General features: G+C 39.5%; 1 protein-coding gene across 3 annotated transcripts in view; it reads left to right on the top strand.

Annotated features, from left to right (window-relative positions):
• Nucleotides 1–16,812, top strand: part of TENM1 (teneurin transmembrane protein 1) — a 555,347-nt gene that overhangs the window by 454,587 nt on the left and 83,948 nt on the right. The window lies entirely within an intron of this gene.

Genomic DNA, 16,812 nt, shown 5'->3' with positions numbered 1-16,812 from the left:
CCATTACTTTATCTAAATCATTCTTGAAGCTATTTGTACCTTCACTTTATGTCCTCCCTAGGGTAGCAAATTCCAGTTTTTTTCATTTCTCTTTTCTTTTTTCTTTTCTTTTCTTTTCTTTTTTTTTTTTTTTTTTTGCCTTCTGTGGGAGTTCGGCCTTACTTTTGTTTGTCCTAAATTTACTTCTCAGTCTTCCAAAGCCAATCCTCAATTCTGTTGCCTGAGACTTGTGAATAAATCTGCGTTCTCTCAATCAGCATCATGATTTTATAGACTTGGATCATATTTCCATCTTAGGCCACTAAGCTGAAGGATAGTCACCTTTAAATCTGTTACCCTATATCATCCATCCGATCTCCTTAATTATTTAATCATTATTCTCTGTTCCTTCTCCACAATGGTGTGTGTGTGTGTGTGTGTGTGTGCGCGCGCGCGCGCGCGCATATATCCTTCTAGACTTTTTTCTAGGCATATCATAGAAAATGCATATTTTATTTTCTAGTAATAGATTCATTGTATAGAATGCTGTTCTATAATCTTCTTTTCACACACTTAATATATTATGAACATCTTTTCATGCCAAAAAATATAGTGAGGTCAATGTGTTTCATTTGTTAGATGGTCGCTTATTATTTCAAATTTTAAGAGGTTACTCTTTAGCCATTTGACATTTGCCATATGGGGATTAAACTCCAACTATAATCAGAGTTTAAAGCCTTCCCTTTTTTTCAAGGCCATATTCAAGTCCGATGTCTTTCATAAAGCCTCTCTGGCTAACCCTAGTCCATTAAATCTGAATTTTTCTAACAGTGTCTACACTACCCAATTACCACTCGATTATATTTTGCCTTCTTTTACTTTCTAGTTCTTTCTCGAAGAGGAAGTTTTTACTACCGAGGTAAACTACTAGAGCTGAGAAACTACATCTAATTTTTTTTTTGCATCTTCCCCACTTCCTCAGCAATGTCTTATACAGTGTGGGATCCACATATGTGCTCGTCGTGTAATTGATCAGTTAGGTAGCTCTTATCTATACCAAATATTCCTAAAAGGAATTTCAGTTGTGCTTTAAGAATATGGCCTTTTTTTCTCAAAGGGAATATAAGCCCCCCACCCAAATATCATGGTAAAGTGTTTTTAAAATATTTCTTTCTTCTCTTGTGCCAGCTCTCATTCCTTACACATAGTAGGTCCACAATAAATACTTGATGAGTGAATGCATAACTCAGGTGCAACATATAATCAGCTCATCTTTCAAGGAAATATATCAGGCTGGGTCCCACCTTTTACACAGGTTTAAGACTCATGCAGATATTATAAGGATTTCTGCATAAGAAACAGGGAGGAATCAAGCTTGTATTGTGCCTGAAATTGACATCCTCCTGAGTTGCTGCTTGAATAAAAACCACTCATCTCACCTACCACATTCAACCTGCCACATAAAGGATGAATATCTCAGCTTTTTCAAATAGAACAAATAATTGGTTCACTGCAGGGTTTTTTTTTTTTCTTTGCTTGGAAAGCAGCAATAATAGAGTCCTGATGAACAAGATTTACATGAACTCTTAAAGCATCAGTAATGAGAGTGCCAAAATTTATATATCTATTAAAGATAATATTAAACTAAGTTTTTCTTCTTCTTGTAGCTAGTAGTACATTTTTCTTTGGCTTGATTTACTTGTCTTTCTATCCAAGAGTGGCCTTTATAATAATCCAGTACACTTTATTCATCCCAAAGCGGGCAGTGGCCCTAAGAACATCTGGCTCAGGCTTCAGAGAGCTAAATGTCTAATCCATCGGAGACAGCTTTCACCTAACATACTGAAGCTGATGTTGACAACATCTGCTCTGATCCAGTGAGTGAATGAGGATACTGAAAGGAGGGGACTGTGTGGCTCACACTAAGTATCCACCATGTCTTCTTCAGCCGTGTTAACAGTATCTGAAGACCCTGTTAGAGATCTTCAAAATCACTCAGATGGCAGAACCTGTGTCCAGACATCAGTTGCTCTTGAAATTGCTGGTCGGGACACTTAGATGCCTAGCTGGGGCACCTATCTCTTTGTCGAATATAGACAGCACTCACCATTGGCAGTGAATCAGAAGTGAGATTCTCATTATATGGAATGCTGCAGGGCAATTTCATAGACTTCTGTAGAAGAAGGAAAAATCATGCAAGAAGTCATTAAAGCACAGTGTGCAAATTGAGGGGAGAGTATTGCTAATTGCTAATGATGTCTTTGAGGTTCTCCTGCAGGTTCTTTATCTCTCAAGAAAGACCAATTTGTTTGTTTTTTTCTTTATAACTACCATGCACCTCAGCTCCTTCTTCCTTCCCCCGTAGAAGACAGCAAATGTTTCATGGATTTCTTTAAGGAGAAGTTTGATTTTTCTCTCTACCTAGAAGCTAATAAAGAAAAGCTGTAGATCAGTAGAAAATGGAAATGTACATCTAGGGAGTACAATTTCTAGGTTAGGAAAGAGAGCTTGCTCTAAGACTTTAACAAGCAACATATTGCAATTATAGGCAGGCTCTCCAACATGTCCTTAATTATGCAAGGTAAGTCAAATAAATGTTAATCTGCAAGACAGCTCATTTATTTTCTGAATCTATTCTAAAAATAAGATGAAATGAAATTTGCTTTTGAGATCATTCGTCCTAACGTCGGAATAAATTATGAAATGGGATTAAAAACCAGTCAGCAAAAGGTAAAAGGTCACAAGCCATGGGAATTTTTTTTTTTTTCCGAGAAATGGCAGCAAACTGTGACGAATGCCAGGTTAGGGAAGCTACACTTTCTTGTTCAATCCATGTAATGCCAGTGTTTCTCTGGATGACCCTGTGTAAGTCACTGGGCCTCGCTGTGGTTTCATTTCCCTGAACACTAAAATAGACCTGATGATGCCGTTGACTAGTTCTGTTACACTGGACTAGTCATTTAAACACTGGGTGCTGAGATGCCTCAACTGTAAGCTTGAGGGCGTGGGATGATCTCCCTCCCATCTCTAATGCATTGAAATAGCCATAACTATAACTTAGATTGTGCCATATATTTTACAATCTCTAGTCTTCACAATGACGTACAGGGTAAATCACATTACCCCCAGTGTTATAGATAAGGAAACAGAGACTCGGATAGGTTAAGAAATTTGCCCAAGTTCACAGTTTACAGATAACACTGGAATTCAAAACCATGACGGAAAAAAAGAAGCCTGTGATGCCTCCGCTATATCTCACTGCCTGTCTTCCAGCTAAAATTCATGATCTCTTTTGGCTTCCCTGGGAGGGTAGGAAATATTGGAAGATGCTTCTTAACCTAATGACACATACATAGTCAAAAGGAATAAAATGTTTTTATTTGCAAGATAAATGACTTTTAGTCTAGTTTCCTTTTCCTATTAAAACTATTTCTCTGGGTTTTTTTCTGGCCTAGTGTTGCACTCATAGTGCACCACACAGCATTTACATACCCTATAAAAGTAATTATTCAAGTAAATCTTCAGGAAACCTTGTTACATCTCTTCGGAAGATTCTGCAGTTAAGAACTTCACCAACTTGTTCTTTAGGGATGGAGGCAGGAAACCTTAACTTTATTAAATTTCTTGATTACACCTGGTAACTACAAATTTTATTTAAAGGAAAAATGAAAGTCTCCCTGAATAGAATTTCATATAAGATAGCCCCTGGGTACTTCTCCTGGGAATAAGTCTTTATCTGATCCAGTTTTATGCACTTTGAGTTGAATCCCAATAAAGAGAAACATTTGCCATTTTGCTCATCAATACTTCAGTGTAATGGTGCAAGGGAAAAAGTTTAGCAAAGAGGCTGATGGCATGCTAATCCCTGGCATTGTATATAAGTTTGAATTGACTTTGAAAGATGCTTTTAAAACATGCATGGATGATGTAGTTGAAACTTCGGTTCCATTTATTATTTTTACTGCAACTTTCTTTAATTCTACAGAGAACTCAAACTAATGAGTCATGTAATAGATGACCAAGTACTTAAGCAGAATGTGAAATGGTACTAGGTGGAAATATAAAATAAAATTTGTGACAAGCTGAATACAATTATTTTCTTAAGTAGATACAGAGGGTGAAGGAGTGGCTGGACATGATGACATTAATCGATGACTTAATTTGGTTCTCTTGGACCTCACCATGGTTTCTATCTCTGTTTCCATGTGCATCTTTAAGCAAACTGACCTCAGAACTCAGCGGGGTTTCGGCAATATCCAGATGAGTGCAAACAGCTCCTGAACATTCCCTAGGAGGGAAATGATCCTTAAATCTTAGCAGCTTCCAGAAGTGCTTTCAGGGTATTCATGACACTAATCATACAGGAGTCACTTTAACTTTATTAACAATTAAGAAATCTGGGTATGAGAAAGTCTAGATAAAATTATCTGGTTTTGTCCCTACACAGACATGTCGCAGGTACATCCTGAAGCTCTACTGATTCCCCCAGCAGCTACAGGATATTCTAAATTCGGGGCTAATGGGAAAATGCTAAAACTCTAAGTGGTAACATCTTGCTGATGTCACCAGGGTCTATGAGGGACAGGATATAGTGAACGAACAGGTACAAGAATGTTCCTTTGGTTCTCCTATGCAATGGAGAGCAGTAATATTTTTCCTAAATTCCTTTAGTACATGATCCATCATGGTGGCATAAACATCTGGATTGACACTAAGGCCAGCCCTCACCAAAATTCCAGGCAGGCAAGCCACAACATGAGCAAAATGAATGGTGTATGTAAGAAACTACAAATAAATCAGTATTGTTGAAGTAAAAATATCCACGGGTAATAGGAAGAGCAGGAGCATGAATAGGAAGTTTTGATTTTATCCTGTGGGCAAAGGATTTGAAGTGAGAGAGTGACGTAATCATCCAGTGCATGCATTTTTGATACATTGTTTTGGGGACAAGGTTGTACATGCACCAGAGTAAGGCTGGGGCAGAGAAATCCTAGAGCGTACTGATATCTATAGGACACAGAATGGAGGGGAATCTAATGAAGGAGACAGAAGAAACCTTCAGAAGAAGTGAACAAAGAGAGCTTGGTATCCAGGAAGCCAAAGGAATCCTTTGTTTTAAGAAGGTGTGAAATGTTACACATTTGTAGCCATTGGATTAGGCAATGAGGGGTTCCTTGGTGACCCTGCTATAAGTGGTTTGAGTAGCAGTAGGGATGGAAGTCAAATCACAGTAATCTAATGAACCAACAAGAGGAGAGAAAGGAAATGCCTCTAGTGAAGATCACTCTTCCGAGAAATTCAGATGCGAGAGATACAGTGAGAAGTAGTGAGAAGACAGGGCACTCAGAGGAGGCTTTATCTTTATGAGATATGGCAATGGTTATAGGCAAATGGAAAGATACAGAAGATAGAGAATAAATGATGAAACCAGGTCTGGAGAAGCTGAGAGGGAGAAGGCCTTGAAAGGGAGGGGAGATTAGAGAGACCATTCTAAGATAATGGTGGGTGTGGTGACGAAGATAAGTTTGTAGGTAGGAGGAGCTAGAAAGTTGATGGTACTCCATTCTGATAGCCTCAGTGTCCTCTGAGAATTGGATCTATTCTACTAAAAATGAAGAAGTCAGGATAGGCCTTTAAGGTACATGGGAGAGATCTGGAAGGGCCAATTAGTTAAGAAGCCTTTCTGGGTAAGATCAGCATTCTCTCACCCATGGCCAAATTCCCAGCTCGGCTTCAAGGCATTTTCCATGAGGACTTTCTTCCCACATCCTTGTCTGAGAATCAGAGGTGCCTTAAGAAAAATGTGTTTGACAAAGCCTTAAAATTCAGGCAAAATATTTGTTCTTTATTGCTCAGTGATTTCAGGCTATGTCCACTTCTGGAGATTTCTTTCCTAAACTGTGTTTTTGATCTCTGAGTTTATGGTAGCTATACCAGAGGACTTAGTGCCTATATGCAACCAGAATGAGAGCTTAATGTGTTCCTAGTAGTTGTTCTAATGCATCCGCTTATGTTGGTCAAAAGATTCGACCTTATATTACGTCAGCAGCTGGAACTTGAGAACCTTTCTGCCTATTCTGTCAGAATCTTAAAGCCGTCAGCTGTTGGTGTAGAGAAGTCAGACAAAAGGAAGGCACATAACGCTTAGCCTTGGCTAATGGGTCCAGGAAACATCAATGGTTAATACGGAGAAACCTGTATTAAGTTCATTTAAGTTTTATAAAGCTACGAATGCATTATTAAATGACTTTTTCTTCTGCATTTATTTTAATTTTCATGCATGCATAATATTCTAGCAAACACAGAAAGAATATTTTAGAGGCCAAATACTGTGAGAAATGAGGTCCCAAGTTCTGGAGTCCAACACAACTAGATGCATATCCCAGATTCACCGCTCATTAAGTGTGTGACCTTGAATAAGTCACCTAAATTCCCTGAGCTGTGGATTCCTCATCAGTGAAGTGAGAATACTAGTGCCTACACAACAGTGTTCAATAATACATGTGAAGTGCATCATAAAGTGCACTGCCCAGAATGTAGTGTGTACATATTAAATGTCACCTGCCGTTATGATCAGGCTTGCTATTTTGTTGCTAATAATAATATGTCTTATAGTAGTCACCCAAACATGGAATAAGTTACTTTGGAAGGAGGCAGCTTCCATGTCCTTCTAGGACAGCCTGAGACTTGATCATGTCTAAGAAGCAAGAATCAAGGTAGGGTGGGATTCAGGTATTGTATGTGATTTGACTAGTTAATCCGTCACAACCTTGAGATGCGGTAATTCTAGTGCTGCTTCCCTATACGTGTTGTATTTTGAGAAGCCCACGGAGGCCCTCCTAACCAAAGCAATTCCCTTAGGAGCCTACCATTTCACCATTAAACTCACTCCATAAGGGTTTTCTTCAGATATGAACTTCCATGCTTAGTGCAGGGTATTGCCTGGGAGAGCAAAACCTTAATTCCTCATTAAAACACTTTATGGGGGCCTCAAGGGCATAGAGCACAGGATGGATGTGTTTGAATACGTGAGATCACCTAAGGGGGACAAACCAAGGTGGGAGCTGGTCTAGGCGGCGTGGGGAAATGTGATGCTAGGTATCCAGCAGAATGGTGGCAAAGGGGGGGGGGGATGGGGAAATAACAATGATAGACTTCTCCTCTTCGGTATTGTCTGAAATGAAGCCTAGACCCCTACATATCAAGCCAAATAGCACAGAATTATGGTTCTTCCTCTTTTTATTTAGATCACTAGCCCAGATAACTTTGCTTCCTTGTCGCAGCCCCTCAGTGCCACATCTTTCTTTTCTGTCCACTTAAGAATCACCTCAGCTGATAAAAAGAGGAACCCCCTCCCACCAAACAAAAATGGCAGAGATCACACACTAACAGACTGCAAATCACTTAAATCATATTTTGAGTGGTGTATTATGGTAACCTATAAATAACTAATTGCATAAAATTGCTTTAGTAGTTTCTAGATGGCAGCTTTAATTAAAAGCACCAGAGACATTTAGAAGTTTAGAAATGGATGGCATGTAATTTGCCCTTTTACCAACCATAAAATGGTAATTAAGGAATTTGATTCACTTCTTCCTATTAAAAGTTTTATGAGAATTGCAAGTTCCTTCTAAATACAGTTTCTCTTCAGCAGAAGGTAGTACGTTTGCTTTATCAGTCTTCTCCAGCAGGGTAAGATGTTTTAATGTACAAATTCTTCAGAAGTTAATTAGGAAATTTCTTTCAGTGCAAAATGTTTGTTTTTGAGATTCTAAAACATGAAACTGTATTAGAGCTAAACCTTTGATCATGGCCCCATATTGCTCTACCATCAATACAAGATGGCTCAATAATTTCAAGTTTACCTAATGCACGGAGCTATCAAATCAAAGAAAAGAGGAAGTCCTTTCCTGCTGAGCCTAGCACGCTTTGCTGATTCTCGAAGGAATCTGAAATCTACAATGTGTTGACTTCCCAGGGAATCCAGAACATTCACTCCACAACAGAGGAGTCATCAGAAGACGTTTTTAGTTTCATTGGTCCTCCAGCAATACTGGATGCACGTATAGAGTGTGAAACTCCCAACAACATGCAGCAAACCCAGATGTCTTTGGAAACCCACGATTTTAACATCATCAAGAGCTAAAACACAGCTGGAAATGGAGCCAGGAAGCCCATTTTTCTTTTATAATTGATGAGTTGATTGCATTTTTTTTTGGCCACTTCAGCCCAAATATCATAGATGGCACCACACAGGGCATTTAGACCAGTGTTTTGAAGGCACTAATGACTTAAGTTATATGTACATAAGAAAGACTGCTGCTAGGTTTGTTTTGTTGTTGTTGTTGTTGTTGTTGTTGAAGTCAAGCAGATCCTCTAGTTATCTAAGCCAGATGAACCTAAGCAGCACACTGATAAAGTGGGACATGTTTGAAATGTCTCCTCTGTATTCCCTGGTTCAGTGATTCCCCTGGCTAACTCTGAGCCCTTGCTTCAACCCTCAACCTGTCTCCCCTGCATAGAAATGCACCCTGTTCTCTTCCCACCCTCTAATCAGAACTAGGCAGTCCACAGTGGTATACTAAAAGGGGATGGGACAATAGGAGGGATATTTATTTCATCCGTGACATTGTTTAGAATTTCCTATGGATGGTGACAGTAAACACAGACCTGCTATTCATCAGTTTCATTATTGTTTTTACCGTTTCTACTGAAAATTCACTCCCCTTACTGTCGGCACCTGGGACAGACCACTCCCACAGCCCTCAAACCTTGGCACACCCTGGCAGGTGTAAAGAAAATACTCACAAAGTAGTATTCGGTGGAAAGCTCAGAATGCAAATTGTATAAACTGTGTGCTGCTACTTCTGTAAGGGTACAGGGGTACTGTGTACATACAGAGAAAAACTGCAAAAGGAAGTTTATCTAAATGTTAACAGTAATAATTGCTGCATAAGGAATGTTGAGTGATTTTATTTTCTTCTTAATTTTCTGATCATGTATTATTTTTATAGTTCAACAAGAGACAAAACATGTTATTTTAAAATACATACACATGTATGCATGTGCACGTGCATGCGCGCGCGCGCACACACACAGACACACACACACACACACTGGTCCTATCCTATGGCCAATCTCTGAGGACTCAAGTGTCTTTGCTTTCATAGATGACAGCTCTCCAGCAGGGGTGTCATAGTACTGATGGTTGACCGTGGGGTACTCTGATCTGAGCACGATACTGGAGACCTGCGGATGGGTTAATAACGTAAGTCAAGGAAGGAACCTAAATGAAATCTTTGAAGGCATCCTGGCAGGCCAGTAGTAAAAGATATTTTAATTACATTTACTATTTTTTAAAAAAAGAAGTATAGGGGTGCCTGGAGGCTCAATCGGTTAAGCATCCAACTCTTGATTTTGGCTCAGGTCATGATCTCACGGTACGTGGGTTCAAGCCCTGCATCGGGCTCTGCACTGACAGTGAGCGGCCAGCTTGGGATTCTCTCTCTCCCTCTCTCTGCCCCTCCCCTGCTCGTGCTGTGTCTCTCTCTCTCAAAAATAAACATTTAAAAAAAGATGTACAAAGAATACAAATTAAAATGGCCTGTAATCTTACCATCTAGCTAAGTCCTGTTGATATTAAACATAAAAATATAAAAGTAATATATGTCTATGGTTTTAAAGTTTGAACTGTATACAAAGGTACAGAAAGCAAATGTCAGGCTTCTTCACCACAAACGCACACAACTCAGTTCCTCCTTTTAAAAGTAACTAGTGTTAACAGTTCGTGATTCCTTTGAGACCTTTATATTTTTTTCCCTTACACGAAAGGAATTGCACCATGTAGATGACTCTTCACCCTGCTTCTTTCATTTAATAAAATATCTTGAAGACCTTTCCAGAAAAGCATGTGCATACCTACCTCTTTGTTTTTAAGAGATATATAATATTACAACATATGGGTATACCATAATTGATTAAGCCATTTGCTTCTTGATGGATATGTTGTTGCCATTTTTTTAAAAATCTTTTACCACAAAAGTGCTGTGCTGAACAACATAGTTCATATATATGGGAGCACTTTTGTAAATATATACATAGGGTTAATTTCTAGCAATAGTAGGTATTACCAAATTGTCCTCCCAAAAGACTGAACACATTGACATCAACAGTGTATAAATGTGCCCATTTTGCCATACCTTTAGCTGCTCTGAGTATCACTCAACCTTTTTTTTGAATTTAATTTATTTTTTGAGAGAGAGCCTAAGCGGGGAAGGGACAGAGAGAGGAGATAGATGATACGAACTGGGCTCTGCACTGATAGGCTGACAGCCCCCCCAACCCAATATGGGGCTCAAACTCACGAACCATGAGATCATGACCTGAGCTGAAATCAAGAGTTGGACACTCAACCGACTGAGCCACCCAGGCGCCTCTTATTAAACCTTTTAATGTATGTCCATCTGATCAGTAAGAAACGGTATCTTGTACCCTGTATGTAGCTTTAATTTGTATTTCTTTGATTATAAATGAAGTCGAGTGTCATTTCATATCTGTTGTGACCATTTGTAGTTCTTTTTCAGTAAACTCACTCTGCCAATTTTTCTACCGAGCTGTTGCTTTTTATGTTTTGTCAATTAGAGAAGCATCCTTTGTCCCTCATATGTGTAGCAAATATTTTCCAAGTTTGTAATTTCTCCTTTTTTAACCATATAGAAGTTTTATAATTCTATATGGTCATATTTGGCAATATATTTCTTTAGGGTCTCTGACGTTTGTGCCTTCCTATACTAAACATATTTTTAAGGCAGATGGGCAGGGCTTTCAATAACCCTTGAATCATACTATGTGTCTTCCTCTTTGGGCCCCATGAAACTTGGAAAACTCAGGAAGTGTTTAGAGTAGTTTAAAACGAGAGACTTTGGAGCCCGGCAGATAAAACCGAGTTCAAATCTATTACTAACATGTTTGAGTCACTGTTTTCTCATCAGTAAAGTGGAGATGATGCACTTACCTTCCTTCTAGGGTTATAGAAGATGAAATGACACACTCTGGGTTAAGCCAGTTCCTGTCACGGATTAAGTACTGAATAAAGTATGAAGATGAGAATGAGGATGAGTAAATAAGTTTTAAAACTAACAACTGTTATTAACTGGATTGGCTTCAAGGCTAGTAATAATCATTTTACAAAGTTGTTTGACTATATTCAAATTCTTTTCTGTCAAACTACATTGATTGAATATCATGGCCCTAATTTAATTGCAATCATGTATTTAAAATTTTTTTAAATTTTAAAAATTTAAAAATTGCAATCATGTATTTAAAATATCTGGAGAGAGTTACTGGTGGAAGCTTGAAGGAAGGAACAGCTATGGAAAGTCACAAGTACCTATGTGCCTAAGGAGACACGTGCTAGGATGTCGTTACAGTAAGAAAAATTGGAAACAACCTAACAATCCATCAGTAGAGGCTTAGTCACATGATAGAATATTGTATAACAGCAAAAATAAATTAACTGGATCTACATGTAAAACATTAATGGCCACAACGCATAAGGTTTCATGAATAATAGAGAAGGTTGCCAGAGAATAGAGGGTGTGATATCATTACCATATTATAGTGGTAAAATACGTGAGACCATTTTTAAGGGAACAATTCTGAAGCATTCAGTATACTCACCTGGTGGTGCAGCCGTCACCACCCTCCATCTCCTACATCAATTTTTGAAGCACAGAAACAGTACTGTAGAATTTGTAGACACATACGTATATGGAAAGTGTGGAAACACGTATGGGAATTAATGCACACTAACTGCAGGGTAGTGGTTACCTCTGGGGAGAGAAGGGAAAGGGGAATAGGGATAAGGACATGGGGTTTTGGCTGTAGCCGGAACATTTCCTTTTTTTTTTTTTTTTAAGAGATCTGTGAAGCAAATGTCAACGTCTGTGAAATTTGGGTGGTCGATGCAAGGCAGCATGTACTACTGTTTTCTGAGCTGTCTACCATTTGAAATATTTCATAACTTAAAAAAAGTTTAAGTCAGAAGTAGGGTGTAGAAAGTAACTTGCAAATTTATACCTGACAATTCCAGTTTTAAAAGTGATATGTTTGTTTTAAATAAGGCTTTCACTCATACAGAGGTGATATTCAAAATATTTCACAACCTGTGAGTCCCAAGTACCTATGTAACAGAACACACAGCAGCTTTGGCCCTGAAGTAGGGTCTTTAAGGCCCCGTCCTACTGAGGCCAGCTTTCAGCCATTATTTCCTGCTCTGATTGGATTCAAGGCTGTAGAGCCTCACCAACACCTCTAGTATGTGTCCACACGTGCAGTTCCCTAAATAGCTGACCGTGAACTTCCTCAATATTAAAGAGCCTCAGTAGAATGAGTCAGCTTTATTGTTGCCCAAAGAAAGTCGCTGTTTCCTTGGGAGTGAGTCCTGGCCCATTTAAAGTTTCTCCCTGAGGAATCAAAGGCTTAATAACTCAAATGTAAGGTTATCTTCAAGCCCCAAATATCAAAGCCTGGCCAGGAAACCCCAATGTTATTTGCTCTATTTTTCTTCCAGTTTCATTTACTAGCTATTCCATTTTGGTTTTTCAAAAAGCTTGTTAGACTGTGTAATAGGTTTTTGGGAAAAGGAAGGTGGGGAGGTGCCCAATTTTACCAGTATTTACTCAGGAAAGAAAGCTGATTACAGCAGTAGTTTCCCTTAGAGCTCAGGAATCATTCCTCATTTTGGAAGGATCTCTAACCCAAGGAAATTGAAGCCATAGTGGTCGATTGATAGGTCTGCTTTGCCCCTCCCCAAGCCAAACCCATCACAAAATGGCTTCTGCCAAGACTACCTACTTAGGTTTCTATAATCTTTTCTCTGTGTTCTCTCAAGCAAAGTAAAATCAGAACTGTAGGCAGACTACTGCTACCCAAACCCTTCTCTAGGACTTGTCTCTCAAAAGGCACCTCCCACCTTTCCCAGAGGAGTAAAACTGGGGGCATTTCCAGGGAGAGTGGACTGAAGAAGGGCTACTTTTAAATCTCCTGATTTTAGCCAGTTAGGCTTGAAATTTTTGAGAAACCACAAATCAACACTTTAGTACCTTCAAAGTCTTCATTGTGATTTTTGTCTTGTTCTGTTATTTTGTTTGTTTTAACTAATGCTGGGCCCAATTTTATTTTCCAAGTATGCCTGGTCTAATTTTAACAGCATGACTTTATTCAACTTTACTTGAACATTAAAAAAATACTGTCAATTAACAAAAAACAAAACCACTGCCTTCTGAATTGGCCCTAAATTTGATATCTTCCTAATTCCTGGAAATGCTTGAGATTTTTGAATTAAGGAACCATTGCAATGTTGCAAAAATGGTATCTGGATACACACACACACACACACACACACACACATATACAATACATATGTATTTTTAAGTTTATTTATTTTGAAAGAGAGAGAAAGAGAGCATGCACATGAGTGGGGGAGGGGCAGAGAGAGAGGAGAGAGAGAATCCCAAGCAGGGTCCATGCTGTCAGCACAAAGCCCAACATGGGGCTCGATCTCACGAACCGTGAGATGGTGACCTGAGCTGAGATTAAGAGTCAGACACTTAACCAACTGAGCCACTCAGGCGCCCCTGGCTATATTTTTAAATGCCTCCATTTCCTTGTGTTTTACCTCCTTTTTAAGACTCACCTATTAACTAATTTGTTTTTTTTTTCTAGTTGCTCAAATTGTTCTCTTTCTACTATAGATCTTAGTCATTTATTCTGTGAACATATAAAATATTCGTGTGTGGCAGGAGCACACGGCTTAAATGTTGTCACCAATAAGACATTAGTGTCAGTGACCCACTATACTACTTATAAGACTCCCTCTGGTTTTAGCCTCTCTGTCAGACCCACATCATGCTCCCAGTAGATCTTGTTAGAAAAAGAACCACGTTCACTGAGCTCCACTGTTTTGTTAAGCTTTTCAAGCAGCAAATAATCTGGTCTGCATTTGAAAATTTGGAAATTATAAGTGGACTAAAAAGACACATAGTCCCTGCCCATGAGTGGAGTGTGATGTGGCTGAGGAGAAAAGACAGGAATCCTTAGACAAGACTGTAACCTAGCATTGGGTTGTGTGATATAAACTGTAAGCACTCTAAGGGTTTAGAGAATGGGAAGCTGAATGACATTTGGAGGAAAAGGCAGAGAAAAATGAGCAGAAGGGGAAAGGTGTGGAGGAAAAGAATCTACAAAAGAGCCGGACCCACGGGGAAAGAAAAACTGGAAACTAGATTCTGACCTCTATTCCTGATAGGTAAGGTTAAGTGAACTCAAAAAAGAGTAAGATCAAAGAACAAGGCAAAGAAGAGAAAGTAGGGCAGTGGAGAACAAAAAGGCAATGCCAAATGGGAAGTGAATAACTCAGCCCTTCCTATGAAGGATAGGATGGTCCCGAAACGGATTTGTTAAAAATGGTCTGAACTGGTATCTAAAGTGCATTCTGGAGTCCAGTCAAAACACCGTGTGCTCTTGGTTATAGGCCAGATGTTAGATTTGCAACCTAACAGCACTGTATCTGTTGTGATCCTCATTCCTACCCGCTTGAATTGGTAAAATACATGTCTTCTAATAGGCTCAGAAGACTTCTGCCAACACAAAAGAACAATGAAGTTATTTGATTTAATTGAGGAAATACCTCCATCAAGATATTCGCAAGACTTTGGAGTCAGTTGGTATATTATAACTATTGAGGCTAGACTTGCACTGTGTCTTGAAAGATGAGCAGGATTGGGATACTAGGAGAAAGAAAGGGCCCTCTCCAGGCCCAGGGAACCTAGTGTGGGCAAATAGGTCGTGATGGCAAAAAGAAAGGTACGTTTGAGAGCCCAGTGCGGAGACCAGTTGGGCCGGAGAAGCAACGCAGGACCCCGTACAGACTAATCATCAGCATCAGCGTACCAGAGATGCTGCCAGAATTACACATCAGGCTCCTGACCTCTAAGTCAAGCCGTGCTGAAGCAGGTAGTCATGGAGCAGATGAACCCCAGCATGATGCCGGAAAGCTAACAGTTAATCAAAAACGTAAATATGAGCATCACTTGTGTTAACCTTTCAGAAAGATTTCCCAGACGGAATAGATGTTATTTTATTTGATCTTTACCATAATCCACTGACATGGGCAGCTCAGCTTTTACTCTCACTAGTAGACAAAGGCAAAAAACCCTGAGCACTGGGAGATTATGGAAGGTCTCGAAAGTCAATTCGTCTTAACCAGATGGCCCAGCCTCTACCCCCAGACTCGTCCTCCTCCTCCCATACCTGTCTTGATGATGTCTGGGTGATTGAATTTAGAGAAAAAAGTGTGGGGAGAGTCTTGGAAACCCCTATCTCAAGTCAAGAGAAGTCACCAGCCCCCTTTGAACAAGGCACCCGTTTTTTTCAATGCCTTTCAACAAAACCTTGTGCCTACAGATTGTCAAACTTGTACGTGAGGCTGTGGAAGAGAAAAAAGTCAAAAGAGTTGTTTGTCTCATCAGGCAACTGCTTTGACTAATTTTTTCTTTTACTCAGCTGTCGCGCGCGCGTGCGTGTGTGTGTGTGTGTGTGTAATCGTATATTGATTGAGCCCAAATCGGTCCCCTAAATGTCTCTTAAAGTTCCACTTAAGGGGTTTAAAAATCATATTCATGCAGTATTTGTTACCCTGCCTTACCTCCTGCACATGACTGTTTACCACTTTTGACTTTGTGAACTTCTTCTCTAGAGTTAGCTTCATTACTAAAGATGTCCAGATGTTGGAGGAATTTTAAACGGGCCGTCAACAACGTGTTGTTTTTGAATGGGCACCACATGCAAATAATTGTTCTACAGAAAATTGAATTCTTCTTGAGTTAGCCCACTTCTGTGAATAGTAAGCACTGTCAGGCTTAATTCCTCATATCTTGCTTGTGTTGAGTATTCAGGCCAAGGTATTCTCCTTAGTTTGCTTTTTTATGAGAACCTCGTGGTCATTCACATACCTTGAGAGAGACTCATTTTCCCTAGAGTGTAACAACTACAGTTAGGTTTTTTCTGGTCCATGGGCAATAAATGAACTTCCCCTCCTCAGGCTAATTGTTCACATAATGTTCTTGTAAGGCGGTTTGTGTCCTTAGGATGACAGACGCATCTCTTCACAATGTATCTGAGTAGTGTCCCAGATATAGATGCTTGATGTTTGAAGAATTTTTCAAGGTGGTGGGGAGGGAATATAAAATATTCAGCTTGCACTTGGTAAACCTCATTTATCTGAGCCCATATGTACTGAGGCCCCTTAAATCTCAGCCTGCAGGCATCTTTTAAACAAGAACTCTAGCACAAAAATAAAATAAGAGCTGTGCATTTCAACATGAACTAGAACCATCTTATTTATCCCAATCTCTCTTCACACACACACACCTACATCTTGAAAACAAGGAAAAATAATTCCTACCATTATTAGTGTCTGGTATTTCTGTTAAATATTGAGAGACCACCACCACCCCTAACCCAGGATCTCTGAGCCAATTGCATAGTGTGGAGCTTCATTTTTTTGATTCTCGGCATGAAAACTGTAGCCACCTGCTACAAGCTCAAAAGTTTTTATACCAGTAGCTCAATGGTGTGGCATTTCCCCAAAGCTGACAACAGTGTTTCAACCCCTGCCTTGTCTGTGATGAACCTAGCACAGGACAGCTCAGCTACTGACAAGGGCTACATAATGCTTTATGGACTTAAGTCTTCTACTGTGTCTGTCCAACATGGAAAAGCCTAAAATGTTGAAGCAGGGCCAAGGTGGAAATGTCTGTCCATGATTCTAGG

This window comes from Lynx rufus, unplaced genomic scaffold (assembly GCF_022079265.1).
Source record: "Lynx rufus isolate CCGP_SWC_20201006 ecotype Redwood Valley unplaced genomic scaffold, mLynRuf1.p SCAF_19, whole genome shotgun sequence".
NCBI lineage: Eukaryota > Metazoa > Chordata > Mammalia > Carnivora > Felidae > Lynx > Lynx rufus.
Note: the sequence above shows the minus strand (reverse complement) of the source record. Positions and strands in the feature narration are given on the sequence as shown.